Genomic DNA, 19356 nt, shown 5'->3' with positions numbered 1-19356 from the left:
CTTTGGGCTTCAAGCACAGCATGTACACAGGTTAGCAAGAAGTTTAATAAGATCTTCCGTATTGTGCAATACAGGTCCTGTACCTATGGGTACAATGAGAAAATTTTCCATGGCAAAAGGCCTGTTTCCAGGCACAGTAAACAGAAGCATTTGCTGAGGGTTATTTGCCCTCTTCCACCCCTGCAGCCTGGACAGGCAGCAGCCACAGTGCGTAGGATTCCCTGAGCAGCGACAGATAGTCTGTGTCCATGGCCTGGGAACAGTGGTCTTCCCCATTCTCAAGTAGTATTCTAAAACCTGATAAAGGTGATCCCATAGCAGAGCATGGGACCTATACTGAACTGTTCTGTAAACTTAGCCCAACTAGCTGGAGGTAAAAGCTCTGTCTTCCTGGTCTCCAACTCCTCTTTTCCATCTCTCCCTCTCTTTTCCTGAGCTTTATTACGTCTGTTCTCTCCTGTCAGGAGAAAAACAACCGATGAGTCACCAGCCCCTTGAATAATGCATTATTGCTTCCACAGGATTTTGCATTTAAAAAGTGGTCAATAGGAAAGAAGTATGATAATTTTAATAATGATATTAATAATATTGATGGTGATGGCAAGATAGCTGATGACAGATATTGCTTATTGAATATTTACTGTGAGTTAAGTATCCTACTAAAAAGTAGATACAATTTATTTTCTTTACTCCTCCAATAATCCAATGAGGTAAGTACTGTCATACCTACATTACAGATAGTGAAAGAAAAGTCACATACTTAGCAAGTGGCAAGTAAAGGGTTTCAAAGACCTGTTTCTAAAAATTTTTGCCCTAAGGAATTCCATCATGTTATTCAAGCAAATGGATTTCTAAGGTGAAAACTTTGACACTGGGGAGAGAGCTGAGGAGGGTCAAATAATCACAGGACCCCTAAGCAGCAATGAAATTGACCACTGAGGCTTGAAACTGCAAACAATATACTGTGTCTATGAATACCTAGGTTCAAATCCTGACCCTGACACTCATGGGAATACCTGGGGCAAGTCTCATAAACTCTGTGTTTGAGATGATTGTTAGATTTCAATGAGATAGTAACAGTGAATCACTGCAATAACGTGTGTATGGACAGAGAAGCCTGATGAGCTACAATCCATGGAATTGCACAACTTAGCAACTAAACAATAACTATATATGTGTGTGTGTGTATCTCTTTCAAATGCTGTATATTCTGATTGCTATAAATCCCGACTATTAGAATAATCTATTTCTAGCTTTCATATAACAGAAGTGGTCTTTTACCTGATTTTATAATGTAGTCGCTGGTCTATTTTCAGTTTTTTTTTTTCAATGAGAAGATAGCATAACAGTAGAATTTCAAAGGAAGACACCTTAAATTCCATTTCTCCAATGCAACATTATTTTAATTTTGCATTTTGCATTCAGGTTTTGCTAATTCTGAGAAGCTACATGGATAGGGCACTATGTTGAATGAGATTTGGATTTTTATCTTACTCTGTTACAAATCAGTTGTATGACCTCAGGGAAGTTACATAACTGCCTTTTGCCTTAGATTCCCAGTGTATTAAGTGAAGCGGTTAGATCAGATGATCTTTAAGATCCTTCTAGCTCTTAGAGCCTATGTTTTTTTTCAATCTGTTATCTTTCTTTTTTGTTTTCATTATGCATGTGGAATTGTATATATAAGGTACATGTAAGTAATGTTTGCAAAGTTACTTAACTTTCTCAACTCTATCAGAAAATTAAAGCTTTACATGTAACAAATTCTGCAAAGGTAAGATTATAACTAAAAATCTCAAGAGTTTTAAAAGTAGCTACCAATTTACCAAAGAGCTATAAAAATTAATAACTTAATACATTCATTATATGTCTGTTTCCAACTAAAGCATTAGCAATTCCACACATTAATTTATAAGTAATACATTTAGTTTGATAAAGCCATTCTAATCTTTGTTTAATAAAGTTATTAATCCATAATGTAAATAGGTAAATATTACATCAGTGTAGTTTTTCCATGTGGTGTTGTTAATTTTTAATGTTCTCTACAAGAAAATCAAAGAGGGAATAGGAAAGAAAAAACTGGAGTGATTACTTGACTTAAATCATATTGACAGAAACATGTCAATGTGAGTATTTATAACTATTCATGGGATGAAACACTGTTGCTTGGTGTGTATCCTGCTCTAAACTTTCTAGAGGCGATTGGACAATATTAATAGTAATCAAGAACTTAAATGTGTTCTTACTCTCTGGCCAGGTAATTTGACTTATAGAAATTTGTACTAAAGAGATAATAAGATATGCATAGATGCTTTGTGGCAGTATTATACATAACTATAACAAATTGGAATCAATCTAAATGTCCAAAAATAGGAAAATGGCTAAACTGATGTTATACATATATTCATTACAAGTGTGTGTGTATATATATATATAGTTATTGTTCAGTTGCTCAGTTGTGTACGACTCTTTGCAACCTCATGGACTGCAGCACGCCAGGCTTCCATCCTTCATCATCTCCCAGAGCTATGTCCACTGAGTCAGTAATACCATCCAACCATCTCATCTGCTGTCATCCCCTTCTCCTGCCTTCAATATGTCCCAGGATCAGGGTCCTTTCTAATGAGTTGGCTCTTCGCATCTAGTGGCCAAAATTTTGGAGTTTCAGCATCAGTTCTTCCAATGAATATTCAAAACTGATTTCCTTTAGGATTGACTGGTTTGATCTCCTGGCTGTCCAAGGGACTCTCAACAGTCTTCTCCAACACCACAGTTCAAAAGCATCAATTGTTCGGCACTCAGCTTTCTTTATGATCCAACTCTCACATCCATACACGACTATTGGAGAAACCATAGCTTTGACTATGTGGACCTTTGTTGGCAAAGTAACGTCTCTGCTTTTTATTATGCTGTCTAGGTTGGTCATAGCTTTTCTTCCAAGGAGCAAGCATCTTTTAATTTCATGGCTGCAGTCACCGTCCACGGTGATTTTGGAGCCCCCAGAAATAAAGTCTGGTTACTGTTTCCATTGTTTCCCCATCTATTTGCCATGAAGTAATGGGACCAGATGCTGTGATCTTAGTTTTTTTAATGTTGGAGTTTTAAGCCAGCTTTTTCACTCTCCTCTTTCAGCTTCATCAAGAGACTCTTTAGTTGCTCTTTGCTTTCTGCCATAAGGGTGGTGTCATCTGCATATCTGAGGTTATTGATATTTCTCCCGGCAGTCTTGATTCCAGCTTGTGCTTCAACCAGCCCGGCATTTTGCATGATGTACTCTGCATATAAGTTAAATAAGCAGGGTGACAGTATACAGGCTTTCCCAATTTGGAACCAGTCTGTTGTTCCACATCCAATTTTAATTGTTGCTTCTTGACCTGCATACAGATTCCTCAGGAGGCAGATAAGGTGGTCTGGTATTCCCATCTCTTTAAGAATTTTCTACAGTTGGTTGTGTTCCACATAAAGCCTTTGGCGTAGTCAATGAAGGAAATGTTTTTCTGGCACTCTCTTGCTTTTTTGATGATCCAACGGATGTTGGCAATTTGATCTCTGGTTCTTCCGCCTTTTCGAAATCCAGCTTGAACATCTGGAAGTTCTAGGCAATGCCAAAGAATGTTCAAAGTGAAAGTGAAAGTTGCTCAGTCGTGTCCGACTCTTTGTGACCCCATGGGCTATATAGTCCATGGAATTCTCCAGGCCAGAATACTGGAGTGGGTAGCTTTTCCCTTAAACTACCACACAATTGCACTCATCTGACACTCTAGCAAAGTAATGTTCAAAATTCTCCAAGCCAGGTTTCAACAGTACGTGAATCAAGTAATGATACTACTAGCAACAAAATGATTACCAAAAACTGTTAACAAATGTTTTTGCACTTCATTTTTGTCCTTATATCCCATTAGGGATACTGCTACTGCTACTGCTACTGCTGCTAAGTTGCTTCAGTCATGTCCGACTCTGTGCGACCCCATAGATGGCAGCCCACTAGGCTCCTCTGTCTCTGGGATTCTCCAGGAAAGAATACTGGAGTGGGGTGCCATCGCCTTCTCCAATGCATGAAAGTGAAAAGCGAAAGTGAAGTTGCTCAGTCGTGCCAACTCTTAGCGACCCCATGGACTGCAGCCTACCAGGCTCCTCCGTCCATGGGACTTTCCAGGCAAGAGTACTGGAGTGGGGTGCCATTGCCTTCTCTGCCCATTAGGGATATGTAGTCAAATTACTGTGTCTTAAAGTTATTTGAAATAGTTCTCTGTATGCTACCAGGTGGATATAATTGTGCTTTTAAAAATTAGGAAATGCATTTTTAAAAATTAGCATTTTATAATTATGAAAAATATATGGTTCAAATCCAAATCAGATCTACATATATATGTACACATATATATGCATGCATATATGTATGTATATATATTGGGCTTCCTTCCCTGGTAGGTCAGCTGGTAAAGAATCTGCCTGGAGACCCGGGTTCGACCCCTGGATTGGGAAGATCCCCTGGAGAAGGGAACAGTTACCCACTCCAGTATTCTGGCCTGGAGAGTTTGATGGACTGTATAGTCCATGGGGTCGCAAAGAGTCGGACACAACTGAGCAACTTTCACTCACTCATGTATATATATAAATGTGTGTGTATATATACATTTATATCCATTCTTACACACATGGCAGCATCCTAGACTCACTTTTTTCCCTCTTTCTGCTTTATATAAAATATATCTTACAGCTCAACCCACATAAGTATATCTAAAGAACTAAAGATTCCTGATGTCATTTTATAACTGCAAATAACTCTACTGTAAGATTGTACCATACTCTGTTCAATCAGTCTTCTATTTATGAGCATTTGGGTTGTTCCCAGTCTTTTGCTATTATAAATAGTTTCCATCCTATGGTTTTGTATTATATTTATATATACTCAAGTCTTAAATAGATTTGTACTGTGTAAATTATACAAGATAAGCCTAGACCATCTTATTATACCAACTAGCAGAGGCACTATCAAAGACTGCTAGGGTCATGTCAAAAGTCAGGAGATCATTTGAAGACGCTGCCACAGAGCAAAGAAGTGTTAATTTCAGCTTTAATAAGAGTAACAAACATGATGCGTGAAACAAATCAATTAAGTTTCTAGGTATGAGTTTGAATGATAATTTAAAGACAAACAAACTTAAAAACCAAAATCACAAAACATCTATTTAGTCACCATTGGTACATGCTAGAAAATCAATTCAAGGAACAATAGGATATAAAATCTAGGCATTTTGCAATCTTGAATAAGTTAATGGATAAGATGACTAAATAGCATTATTGACTGTCAACAGACATGAATTTGAACAAACGCCGGAAGATACTGGAGGACAGAGGAACCTGGTATGCTGTAGCCTATGGGGTCACAAGGAGTCAGACACAACTTAGTGACTGAACAACAACAACAATAAACAAACTAATGACTCCAGGTAACATAAAAGAAGAGATTATTACACATTATGCACCTCTTAACGGCAAAACACTTTACTACCTATGAAGCAGTCTTGCCAAAAAAAAACCCAACAAACAAATAAACAATGACAACAACAAAAAGCCCAACTGAATCTATTAAACTCAGTTGCAGGTACTGTGGAGGACTGAGGAACATGTTAGACTCTACTATGGGGATACAATGAGAAAAAGTCTAGGTTGTGGGATGTTCTACAGGACAAACAACTTGGTTTCTTCAACAAAAAGTTTGGAAGAAAAAAACTATTTGAATGGAAACCCACTTATATTTAAAGAGATTTAACAGATAGATCAGCCAATCTCATCGTGTGAACCTCATTTGGATTCTGCTTGAAACAATCTATGAAAATAAATTGTGATGACATTCATGAGACGATTGAAATTCTAAACAATGACTTAATTATTTAATATTAGTAAGATATCATTGTTAATTAGTTTGGATGTGATAATGGTTATGTTTTTAAAGCCTTATCTTTTAAAGATCCATATTGAAATATTTGTGAATGAGATGATACAATTCGTGGAATTTGCTTTAAAGTAAAACAAGTGGGGAAGAAGAGGGAATTGATGGTTTGGTTTGGTCATCATAGGTTGATAGGTACAAAAGGTTCATGATGCTTTCTGTCTACTTTTGTTCATGTTCTAAATTTTCTATAATAAAACAGTAATACACATTTACATATAATGGGCTTGTGTATGTGTGAATACCCACTGCAAGTGATACAGCAAAATGTGGATGGTGATTATCTCTGGATGATAGAATTGTGGGTGATTTTGGTGATTTTTACTTTTTTGTTTTCACTGTACTGCATTTTCTATATTTTTATATTGCACTTGTATATAATCAGGAAAAATTATTTAAAAAAATGTTTTAAATTGTTTAATAATACCATCTTTTACAATTCAACTAGAGTTCACTTCTGAAATAATTAGTAAAATAACTTTGTACTTTTAAAATATATTTTGGCAATGCAAATTACTTAATATTTAATTATATTTAGTTTTGAGTGGGTACAGAAAATAGTGCATGAAAATATAAGGCTACAGTAAAGTTTGCGGCTTGGACATTCTCTCATTTGGTGAACTAGGGTAACCTGAAATTTATAGCTTAGGAGTAAATAGTTAATTCTTTTTCTCCTCCTTACATAACACAAAAACAACTGATCCAGTTTGGCATAAACTTTCTCTTCCAAAGTCACCTTTGTGCTGAAATTCAGCACCTCAGGTTTCAGTCAAATAACTTGCAGATGAGAAAAGATTTCTTAATAAAATTTTCTTGTAATTTTGCTACTGTTGTTAGTTCCTGGCAACTTGGGAGAGTCCTTTTTTCATAGTTAAGTGGGTCGGGGGAATGGTTCTTTCTCCTCCTTTCTAATAAGCAGAAAGAGCAAGCAATTTAAATCATTCTTTTTGTATCACTGAGATAAATGTAAGTCCATGACAGTAGATGGAATTAAGAAAAAGATAGTTAATGGGTATTTTTAGCTTATTAATAGTTAATACGAAGTACTGCAGAGTTTGTCATTCAATTACGAGAAAATTAGTCCTTTAAGATCAGAAAAAAAATTTTTAAACCAATATAAATACAATTATATTTTGTAATTACATGTAGACATATAATTATATCATGATCTGAATGTTCTTTTATCAGATAACTGTTCCTTCTTCATTTATTTCTAAATAAAGACCTTTCATTTATATAATTTTCCTTCTTTTTGTTTACCTGTGATTTTCTCCTAAAGAAACCATAGTCAGCTCCTGTTATGAAATACATTAACAGACTATAACTTAAGTAACATTTTGTTCTGAATGTAGACTATGAAGCAAAGTCATTGATAGATGGAGTGATTCATTTAGAAGTGAAATGTTCTGATTTAAAACTGATTAGAGACAGATATCAATTTGGATTCATTTGTCCATTTGATGTTCCATGGGTGGTTAATTATACGCTTCACATAAATTCAACTTTCATTTGCAACTATGTGCTAGGCTTTGTGTATTTTCATATATATAATATCAATGATTTGCTATAATAACACTATGAAATAGTTATTTTGGAGGGAGGTAAAATTGCTTGCTCAAGGTCAGAAAGTAATCAAATAGATGTAAATTTTATGTTACTACTTTTAAGTTATAAACATTGGCTCTTGAGAGCATTTGTACAGTGTTTGGTGCCTAGTAAGGAGCTCTGAACTAGAAAGTATGCCAAGTCAGTTTGAAGGCTGATATTCGTCTGTCTCATTGTAAAAACAGAGTTATCTACCTCCCATCTACAATGGAGGATGTGCAAGAGGTGCAGTGTGCTTCATATTGCTTCATGCGTGGAGCTGGCCAAGATGTAATATCTCTCATGAAGAAACTAAGAGGCATCAAGGCAAAGAGAGAAGGCAACCTGTTCACAGCAGCAAAGCAGTGCTTTACTTCCTTGATCTTACAACAAATTTAAGAAGGTACAGACATCTTTAAGCCTGGGAATAAATACTGTTTTGATTTGGTGACCAACAAACTAAAGGTCAACCTGAGAAAGTTGATTCGTGACATATTTCCAACAAGGGTCACTTGTTTCCATCCCAATGGACTCAGAGTTAAGAATTAAAAACCTCAATGTTAGTAAATGATATGTTTGGAAGATTGAGAGTTCTAATTAGACGTATATCCCCAGTGCCAGTAGAGCCCATTCTATTCATTTACTCATAACCTCATGTAAAATTGTTTGTTTGAGATGTGGTTTTTTAAAAAGTTATTTACCTTCAGGCTCAGTTAAAGAATGGAATATGTGAGAAAAGAATTTTCCAACTTTTGTTGACTCAGTAATGAAAAGAAAAGAAGAATTTGGCTTCTTGGTAACTCAAAAATAATTGATCTAAGAAACTTGAAATTTGATATGTAAATGCTAAATCCAATTACAAATTTCAAACACATTTTTTCAAAGCATATCCTAGTTCCAGCTTACTAATATCACAGAATCATTCTGATGTGCATTAAATTATTAACTGTTTTTATGAGTGTACTAGAATTACTACTAGGAATGTTTTTTGTGTGTGTGGAAACATAAATACAGGTTATAAAACACCTTGTAAGTGGACTTGAACTAAAAGATCTTAAAAATAAATGGGAACAACAAAAATAAAACATGACTAACTCTCCTGCCACCATCAAAACAAATGTTTCCAAGGACCTGAAGCCAAGAAAATAGAAATCTATAAACACAAAGGCTAAGATAAATCAGTTACATCTACCAGGTCTCCATACGTAACAAAACACTGAAAACCAACCAAAACCAAAAAACTTGATTTGAAGGAAAGGATGTCAAAGAACATTGACCTTTTCTGTCCCTCTGCCTACCACAGAAATTCCCACCTACTGACTTTTAAATTACTGAATCTCCAAAAATTATTGGAGATAGGTGTCTTAAAAATGCAATAGATTCAATCACACAGGTAATATTCACATTAGCTGAAGTAGTAATTATTGAGGGAACGGTAATCTACTTCATTCATTTTAATAACCAATTCTTTCTGAGATTTACCACAGAGGAAACCCAACCTAATTATTAAGGTACAATACTATTGGATTGAACTATTTTTCAACCCAAGAATTTGTATTATGGAGAGAAAGCTTGGACGATTTAAGCAATTATGTGCTTCATTTCTCCTTTTCTGTATCTCCACTCTTGCTTACATATAAAGTATTGAATTTAACTTGTTTCATTCTTAATGTTTCACATCTTGTTGTCTTCTTTAGAAAAATTTAAGCCAAATTTTAAAAGGTTGTAAGTAAGGATTGGTGGCTAGTTCCTACGTGTAACAAATCATAGTGCCTAGAGCCCAGACCTGCTGGCCTGGAGAACAAAAGCCCAAATTCTGGCTGCCCTGAAAAACCCTGAAATCACAACTAATGCCGGTTTTAGATTTTATCATCAGTTCAGTTCAGTTCAGTTGCTCAGTTGTATCTGACTCTTTGCGATCCCATGAATCGCAGCACGCCAGGCTTCCCAGTCCATCACCAACTCCCAGAGCTTACTTAAACTCATGTCGATCAAGTCGGTGATTCTATCCAACCATCTCATCCTCTGTTGTCCTCTTCTCCTCTTGCCTTCAATCTTTCCCAGCATCAGGGTCTTTTCCAGTGAGTCAGTTCTTTGCGTCAGGTGGCCAGAGTGTTGGAGTTTCAGCTTCAGCATCAATTCTTCCAGTGAATATGCAAAACTGATTTCCTTTCGGATGGACTGGTTTGAACTCATTGAAGTTCAAGGGACTCTCAAGAGTCTTCTCCAACACCATCAAGAGTCTCCTCCAACACCACAGTTCAAAAGCATCAGTTCTTCGGCTCTCAGCTTTCTTTACAGTCCGACTCTCACATCCATACATGACCACTGGAAAAACCATAGCTTTGACTAGATGGAGCTTGGTCTGCAAAGTAGTCTCTGCTTTTTAATATGCTGTCTAGGTTGGTCATAGCTTTCCTTCCAAGGAGCAAGCGTCTTTTAATTTCATGGCTGCAGTCACTGTCTGCAGTGATCTTGGAGAGCCTAGATTTTACCATACTGCTCCCAAAATGCTTTCAGGGATGCCTAACCTACGCAAAGTCTCCTTGTAGCCAGGCACACACTGTTTCTTTCATTTGGACGTATCAATAATATTGCTAAAGAACAAAGTCACTTGAAAGGAAGCTGAACTTACAGTCAGAATCTAAGAATCCCCAGCTCTTAGTGCACAGGGTAAGTGTGTGCCTGCTAATGCCAGAAAAGGCTGGTGTAAGTCCTGGCTTTTCCACTTTCTAGCTGTGTGACTCCAGGCAAATTATTTAGATCTTGTGCCTCAGTTTTCTCATTTGTAAAACAGCAATAATATTAATAATGACCTTGTAGAGTTGTGAAGATGAACCATTTTAATATGGCTCAGAACAGTACCTCAGGTAGCCCAAGCACTCCATAAACACCAACAACTATTATTACGGGCTGCATGATCTTGGGGAGCTCACCCAATCTCCATGATACTCTATTTGATTTTTGTTCAAAAAGGGATCACAGTTTCATGCAGTCTGTATGAAGATCAAGTAAGCTCATGCAACACACAAGGCAGTCATTTTGAAAACATAATCAAGTATTGGACAAATCCTTCAACCAAGTAGAATCAGTTCCTTTCTGCTCTGTGTCCCTGTAATACTTAACACACACACGCACACACACACCTGCTAAGCTCTCATCACACTGTATCATAAGAATTTGCTTACCTGTCCATCTCCCCCACTAACATTGCATCCTCTGATTCACCTCTGCACCCTCAGCATATTGGACATACCTGGCACAGGATAGGTACTCAATAAATATTTGTTTAAATGAATATTGTCCAAACAACTGAGCAGGAATTCACAAGGCATCTGCCAGGAATGATGGATTATTACTTTTTGCCAAGTGTCCTCAGTCGACCACCCAGAAATGTGCTTGTTTTCCCTCAGACACAATGCATTGAGATTCTGCCATTTCAAATGCAGCTTGTGTGGTTGCAGTCCACTCAGTCTTGTCCCTGAACAAATAATTATTGAGCACCTATTGTGTGCCAGGCCCCATGCTGTGCTCCATATAATGTACCACAAGTGGCAACTCCCCAGGCTAACTTAGTGCCTGCATACTTTGTTGAAATAACCTATTTACTACAGAGTCATTTATAACTGAAGATAATAAGCTCTTTGGTTTGATTACTTCATCACAGTGGTAGAATCTCAGGGTAGGAAAGAATGGTTTCCCCTCCCATCCAGGCAGCCAGATAACACTGAGCAGAGTTCCCTGTGCTATACAGTAGGTCTTTGCTGGTTAGCCATTTAAAATATAGCAGAGAGGGGCGTTCGGGGGAGAATGGATATATGTGTACGCATGGCTGAGTCCATTTGCTGTTCACCTGATACTATCACTACACTGTTAATTGACTATACTCCAATAAAAAATAAAAAGACAAAAATTATTATTTTTTAGTAGGAGTCCTTAGAATAATAAGTTAAAATCAAGGATCTGACTGCATAAGTTAAAATCCTTGCTCTGCTTTGTACAAGGTGTTAAGACCTTGGGCAAGTTACTTAACCCCTTGAAACCTTAGTTTCCACTTCGCTGGTAGCTCAGCTGGTAAAGAATCTGCCTGCAATGCAGGAGATCCTGGTTCAATTCCTGGGTCAGGAAGATCCGCTAGATAAGGGACAGGCTACCCACTCCACCATTCTTGGGCTTACACGGTGTCTCCGCTGGTAAAGAATCCACCTGCAGTGTGGGAGACCTGGGTTCAATCTCTGGGTTGGGACGATCCCCTGGAGAAGGGAACAGCTACCCACTCCAGTATTCTGGCCTGGAGAATTGCATGGACTGTATAGTCGATGGGGTTGCAAAGAGCTGGACACGACTGAATGACTCACTTTCACGATGGAGTAAGATTGATGTATTAAAAATAATAACCCACGTTAATACTTATTATGGTACCTGTCATATAGTAAGCACCCACTGTGTGTTTGCCATTGTGATTAATCCAATCCCTTACCCCAGTGTTTGAACTTCCATCACAAATGTATTCAGGACATGAGGCATGTGTGCCCAGTTTCTGCTTGAACACCACCAGGGTCAAGGAGCTTACAACTTCCACCAGTTGTCCACCTGATTACTGGGCAAACATAGTAACTGTTGACAAATTCTAATGGGCTGTAACATACATACTTACATCTTCTGTTCAAGGGTGTTCAATCTTCTGGGATTACCCACAGAAGAAATATAACTTTCCTTGAAGGACAGCACTTCTCACTTGGGAAGGTAGCTACATGTGCTAGCTTTCTCCCTCCTCCTCACACACCAACACAGACTCTTAGACCCTTCAATCATTTCTGATATGACACTGATTACAAGATCCCATTTTACCCTTTAAAACTCTTCTTGAAGAACCTTTTATTTATTAATGGTTTTCTTAAAGGCTGAAGATCAGAATTCATAAAGCAAAACAAATGTGACCTGATCACCGGTGAGTACTAGAGAACTACTTCCTGACCTGAACACTATATTTCTATTAATACAACAAAAGATTGATCTTTTTTGGAAGTTACATCACACTGCATTGACTCATCATCTACTCACAATCAACAGGAGACTCTAAATCTTCCTACGTGAGCAATCGTAAGTCATCTCGCCCCCAACCTGTACTGGCACAATTGAATTTTGGGATCTCTGAGTGCTTTATATTTGTCCCTTTATGTTGTTAGGTATGATTCACCATTACACTTTGTCAGGATTTGATAAGGGGGAGGGGAATCCTGATTGTATTATCCAATTTATTGGTTATCCTTTGCAGTTGTGCATAATTTATAGATGCACAACAATGTACATCTGTAAATTCATTCAGTGTGTGGTCAATGTTATCATCTTAGCCATCCATCAAAAAGTTAAGGGCAACAAAGCTTCGGGCTAGATTTACATTAGATCCCTAGAGGCCTGGGTATGCATCCGTCTCTTAAAAATTTTTTAAAAGACACTGTTCATTCAATCAATATATATTGAGTTTCTATTATGTAACCAGTTACTGTTCCAAGTGCTGAGCATATACTGGTGAACAAAACAAAATTCCTGCCCTTATAAAGCTTACATTCTAATTTGGGGATGAGCAATAAACAAATATAAAGATAAATAATAAATTTTTAAAAAATGAAAAATGAAAGCAAGTAAGGGGCTCGAGCAAAGAGATCAAACCAGCCAATCCTAAAGGAAATCAACCCTGAATATTCATTGGAAGGACTGATGCTGAAGCTGAAACTTCAATACTTTGACCACCTGATGCAAACAACTGATTCATCGGAAAAGACCCTGATGCTGGGAAAGATTGAAGGCAGAAGGGGATGACAGAAGATGAAATGATTGGATGGCATCACTGACTCGATGGACATGAGTTCGAGTAAGCTCCGGGAGTTGGTGATAGACAGTGAAACCTGGCGTGCTGCAGTCCATGGGGTTGCAAAGAGTTGGATACGACTGAGCAACTGAACTGACTGATTGACTGATGCTGAAGTTCCAACACTTTGGCTACCTGATGCGAAGAGCTGACTCATTGGAAAAGACCCTGATGCTGGAAAAGATTGAGGGTAGGAGGAGAAGGGGAAAACAGGATGAGATGGTTTGATGGCATCACCAACTCAATGAACATGAGTTTGAGCAAACTCTGGGAGATAATGAAGGACAGGGAAGCCGGGTGTGCTGCAGTCCACGGGGTTGCAAAAAGTCAGATATGACTTATAGACTGAAGAACATTAACAAGGGGCTCGAGAAGGTTGACAGTGGGTGTGCAGTGCACAGTTGTGCACATGCAGTGTGGCTGAAGCAGAGCTGTTTCTCAAGTTTGCTTACACTGCTCATGCCCTGCATTCTGAGTGTGCATCTGATCCAAAAGTTGTCCCAAAGTGGACAGCAAGTCTTTCTGGTTTCTCAAAATTCACTTTTTTTTCTACATGGAGTCATATTAGGAAAAACTCAATAGAATAATGATAAAGAAGGCTATGGTTTTTCCAGTGGTCACGTATGGATGTGAGAGTTGGACTGTGAAGAAAGCTGAGTGCCAAAGAGTTGATGCTTTTGAACTGTGGTGTTGGAGAAGACTCTTGAGAGTCCCTTGGACTGCAAGGAGATCCAACCAGTCCATTCTGAAGGAGATCAGCCCTGGGATTTTTTTGGAAGGAATGATGCTAAAGCTGAAGCTCCAGTACTTTGGCCACCTCAAGCGAAGAGTTGATTCATTGGAAAAGACTTTGATGCTGGGAGGGATTGTGGGCAGGAGGAGAAGGGGATGACAGAGGATGAGATGGCTGGATGGCATCACTGACTCTATGGACATGAGTCTGAGTGAACTCCGGGAGTTGGTGGTGGACAGGGAGGCCTGGCGTGCTGCGGTTCATGGGGTCACAGACAGTTGGACATGACTGAGTGACTGAGCTGAACTGAACTGAACTGAAACAAGAAAATCTGAAAGGATATAATATCTCAAGGCACTTTGCAACATTTTGTCATATGCATAGGATATTCAAACACTGTGAGACCAGCTAGACAAGCGGGGAAGTCAGTCATACCTCCTGATCAAGACTCTGGAGAGAGAGTTTAAAAATTACTGTCAGAGAGTTTAAAAATTATTGTTCTACAAGTATAGTATATGGTTGAAAATGAAGTAATAGAGGAAAAAATAGAAAAGCTAGCACTTACCTTATTCCAATTCCCATTTTCTCAAGTATGGAGTGGGTTATGAATCCGAAAGTTTATGGAGAGTCAAGAAGATGGAATGCTTGGGGGACCCCAAAATACAGCTCAGAGAGCCTGGATTCTGAACTCTGGAAGAGAAGCCCATAAGGGACAGATTTGAAATCTAAATCTATTAACTACTCTCTGCTCATGATTCTATTGTTGCTAAATTCTTCTAAATAGTTTTAAATAATCTTCAAATCTCTTTGATGTCAAAGAGACTTGATAAATCTTTGTTTTGTAAAGTCCTAATTGTATCCTCTTATTGGAAGTTTATTGTCTATATTCACAATGATATTTTAACCTTTGTTTTCATTCACTGAGCACTTTGTTGGTTCTATGAGTCCAAAGGTAAATGAAGCTAATATGCTTCCTACTTACCGAAACCTTTCAGTAGAGAGCAAGACAGAAACAGGAATGGCAGCTCCCGTAAAACAGTGTGTTAAAAAAGAGAAGAGTACCAAGAACTCTAGGAGGTACACCTAACCCAGACTTTGGGAGAATTGGAAGTTAGTGCTTCCATATGGAGACTTACAAGGTATGAAGAAGTTAGTCCAGTAAAGAGGTGAAGCAGATCTGTTCCAATGGAGGGCACATGGATGCATATTTGGAAGGTGACAGAAATGACCAAGAATCTGAATACTGAAAATAGTTCAGGATAGCTGAGACACAGTGGTCAGAGATGAAACTGGAGAAGTCAACAGAAACAATTTATACAGAGCCTTACAAGCCATGTCATATAGGAAGTATAATCTACTGAAGTTTGTGATGGCTTGAATGCTGGCATTTTGAAGGGGAGAAGTTTAAACTGGTGCTCAGTTTTTTGACTTGAACAGCTGGGTCCCTGGAGAAGGAAATGGCAGCCCCCACTCCAGTATTCTACCCTGGGTAATCCCATGGACAGAGGAGCCTGGCAGGCTATAATTCAGGGGGTCACAAAGAGTTGGACACAACTTAGCAACTGAGCACATTGGGTGGACAGTAATATCACTCACTAAGACATTTCCTAAAGAGATGAGTCCAGCTGTGGTCATATTTGGTTTGGGATGCCTGGGGAACACTCACAGGTTATGAGGAGGCAGTTTGATCTGGAAGTCTGAGAGTACAGGTTTAGGGAGCATCAGTACACGATAGGCAACAATAGAATCCAAGGGGATGAAAGAGTTATGTGGGGAGAGTGTCATGGAAGAGAAAAGGGCCCAGGAGAGAAACCAGAGTAATGTCAAAACTTAAAACATGGGCAGAGAAAGGATTTCCTCCCCCTCCTCCCCCAAAAAGGAGATCAAAAGAAGGTAAGGCAGAGCGAGGGAAACTATAGAGAGGTTTCAGGAGGGAAACTAGTGGAGTGAGGTATCACAGAGCACAAGGCAAAAGCACATTTCAACAAGCAGGCTGTGGTCAACAACAGTAAATGCTGTCAAGAGATCAAGTGAGAAAAGCCCAAGAAGCATCTATGGAGGGAGCTCCAAGAAGGTATCTGCCCAGTTGGGTGAGAGTCGGGTCAATGGAGGCAGAAGGCAGCTCACAGTGAATTGAGGAATTGGTAGAACCAGTGAATGTAGACGACTGTTTCAAAAAATTTGCCTTCAAAGTAGGAGATATAATCCCTAGATTTTCTTCCCAAAAGTAGGGACATGAGGCCACCATGAAGACTCACCTACCACCTTTGCATTAGCTCAATTACCTCAGGGCCATGTTCTTGGTAGGCATGATCTGTGTGCTGAAGGTGAACCAAGACACAATGGATGAGCACTGTAAGGGGTCTGGATGAGAGAGGGGAGCAGGGCGCAGGGCGCAAGAACAGGAACCAGGCACTAGAAGTAAGCTGGAGTTACTATGCACACAGAGGCCAGGAATAGTCATGCTGGACAGGCAGCCCACCACCACCAGCTCTGTTATCCTGAATCCTTTACCGTCAGTGTTTCCATTCTCACCCTTTCATGACATGAAGTAAAGTTTCTGACATTCACAACAATTCCTCAGATCTAATCTCCTCAACCCCTCTTAGTAACTTGTATGCCAAAGAGAAGATAGGAAAGTTCTGGCCCTGGGGGGTGCTAAAAGGGAGCATAGAGGCAACGATAGTAACCAACCTGAAAAGTACGCAGTGATAGTGACCTGAGCCTAAAACCCAGGAGTTGAATTAGGCCCTAAATCAGTAGCAAAACTGGCTGCATGGCTTGACTAAATGAAACATTATTTCCCAATTGCAATCATTCCAGGATATCTAGGTTCTCTAAAATGCACACTGTGACTGAACTGGAAGGCTTAGCTGTCTTCAGATTGTGGTTATAGCACAGAGAGGAGATAAAGAATGGTGGTAAGCATCACAAATAAAGACAGTATTTTTGTCTTGTGTGGAGACTAGCTAAGCTGCACAAACCGAGTTTCTGGCTGAAGATTTTTTTTTTTCATTTTACTCAACTCAATAATCATTTACCCACTGGATATTGCTTAAGGGGCAGAGTTTTCATCTAATTCTCATTTAAGGAGACTGAAAAGGAAAAACTAAATAATAATACCTCATTTGTGTATAGTGCTTCTCTTTCAAAGAAGACATCATAACCCATTTTATACGATCTCATTTACATTAACAATCCTTTTATAATGTAAATACTAGTAAGGGCTATTATAATTCTACAAAGGATGCACGGAAGAAACCGAGGCATGCAGTAATGAAATGACGAGTTCAACAATGTAACTTCCATTTTAGAGATGTAATAGCGAGCTTGTTCTCCTTTTTGGTTTTACAAGGAAGCCATGCTTTAGAAAAACATGTTTATCAAGCTGTTACCTTACCCTTAAATTTTAAGATGAAAAATACCTTGCTTAAAAGAAATCACAAGGGCCAAAATGTTCATTTTGCTCCACAGATCAAAACTCTCTCCCAAATGTAGATGAAAACCAATCAATTCCTATCACCCAACTCTGATTTTAATCAGCACAGTTCTCACCATCTTGTGCCACACATATTATGAGTCGTTCGTGAGCATCACTCTCCTCTTTACATACATTATGCTGCAGTAATCTTGTCATCTCAGCTGGACTTGGAAATGGCCATTCTATGCACTAATTCTGCATATATGTGAAGTCACTGATCCTTTCATGTTAGTATGAGCTTCCATTTGGGTGGGGGTAACATTTTTCTGATCTTTTCAGGTATTCATTCACTCACTTATTTATTCAAACTCTCAAGCACTCACACATCCATTCAACAAGCATTGATTGTGTGCCCCAAATGTGAAAACATTACCCTAGATGTAAAAGAAAGAGGAAGAAGACAAAAATCACTGCAGGAAACTCACAGCCCAATGAGGGAGTCAGAAGACAAACAGCTGCAGTTCAGTGTGGTAGGTGTGGAGATGGAGTGGCACATGAAGATAGTCTGGGGACCACAGAGAAGGGCTTGATCTCCGGCGAGGAAGGCCTCTTAGATCTGAGTATGCCAGGAAAAGGGGGATTTGGGTATTCCAGGTAGAGGATTCAGCATGAGCAAAGGCATTTATAAGAGCACCCTGTGCATTTGGGGAATCACAGGAAGCATGGTATAACAACACCAGGATCTGCAATACTCTATGACTGGTTCTATTTCATTATCCAGGCCCTAGATATCAACATGTGTGAAGAGAAAAGTGAAACCGTTAGTCACTCAGTCATGTCCTACATTTTGTGACCGCATGGACTGTAGCCTGCCAGACTCCTCTCTGTGGAATTCTCCAGGCAAGAATACTGGAGTAGGTAGCCTTCCCTTCTCCAGGGGGATCTTCCTGATCCAGGGATCGAACCCAGATCTCCTGAATTGCAGGTGGATTCTTTACTATCTGAGCCACCAGGGAAGCCCCAGGATGTCAACATAAATAATTTTATGCAGGGAAATATATGGTCCCTGGGTTGTCTTCAGTCATGTAAGTAAAAATACATTTTACGTGGGATCTGCACCAAAGTACTTTTTGAAACACTATTTGAAAAATGTCACACAGGTATCAGGTCAAAAGCAAAGCTTGGGTCTGGTCTACCCAAAGTTTGTATTCTCCATATTTCATCTCCAGGGGGAGGCAGGTAAGAACAGCCTACCTATTCATCAAATATAGGTAGGTGAATACTTAGTCCACCTCCATTATGATATCCGTATAAAAAAATTTATATAGAAATACTTCCAAATACAGCATTTTCAAATGCACAACATTGGGTGGGTCAGATTTTTCCTGTTTACCTCTTAACCATTCAGCCATCAAAAACCAGCCTTATAGATTCTTATCCACACCCCTACACACTAGCAAGAGGAGTTTGGAAACAGTCTGAAAATTCTGCACCCAAGTCTCTGCAGGGACAGCTCTTTCCTGAAGCTTCTGAGAAGTCCTGCATGAAGGTCTTTATGCACCTTTATGAACCAGGTCAGTAATCGATAAAATGCAACCACTACAGAGAGCTCACACTGAAACTTCCATAGACGAACCTGCTGCCTGTGTAGTCCTGCTCTGAATTCCCTGTTAATTACTAAAAGCTCCCAACCGCCAAACTGCATCCTTGTCTCTATTTGGAAACTTCTCAGAGACTCTAACAGTTCAAAATAACTAAGCTATGTTGGTTCCTGACCAATTACAGAATCC

General features: G+C 38.9%; 1 long non-coding RNA gene across 1 annotated transcript in view; it reads right to left on the bottom strand.

The window, feature by feature from the left end:
- Window positions 1–19356, bottom strand: part of LOC128046985 (uncharacterized) — a 131294-nt gene that overhangs the window by 94271 nt on the left and 17667 nt on the right. The window contains exon 2 of the long non-coding RNA XR_008199279.1: window positions 14711–14835. This is a non-coding gene — a long non-coding RNA (uncharacterized LOC128046985). The remainder of the gene's footprint in view (window positions 1–14710; window positions 14836–19356) is intronic.

This window comes from Budorcas taxicolor, chromosome 4 (genome assembly GCF_023091745.1).
Source record: "Budorcas taxicolor isolate Tak-1 chromosome 4, Takin1.1, whole genome shotgun sequence".
Classification (NCBI taxonomy): domain Eukaryota; kingdom Metazoa; phylum Chordata; class Mammalia; order Artiodactyla; family Bovidae; genus Budorcas; species Budorcas taxicolor.
The sequence above is the reverse complement of the archived record's forward strand: the minus strand, read 5'-3'. Positions and strand labels throughout refer to the sequence as shown.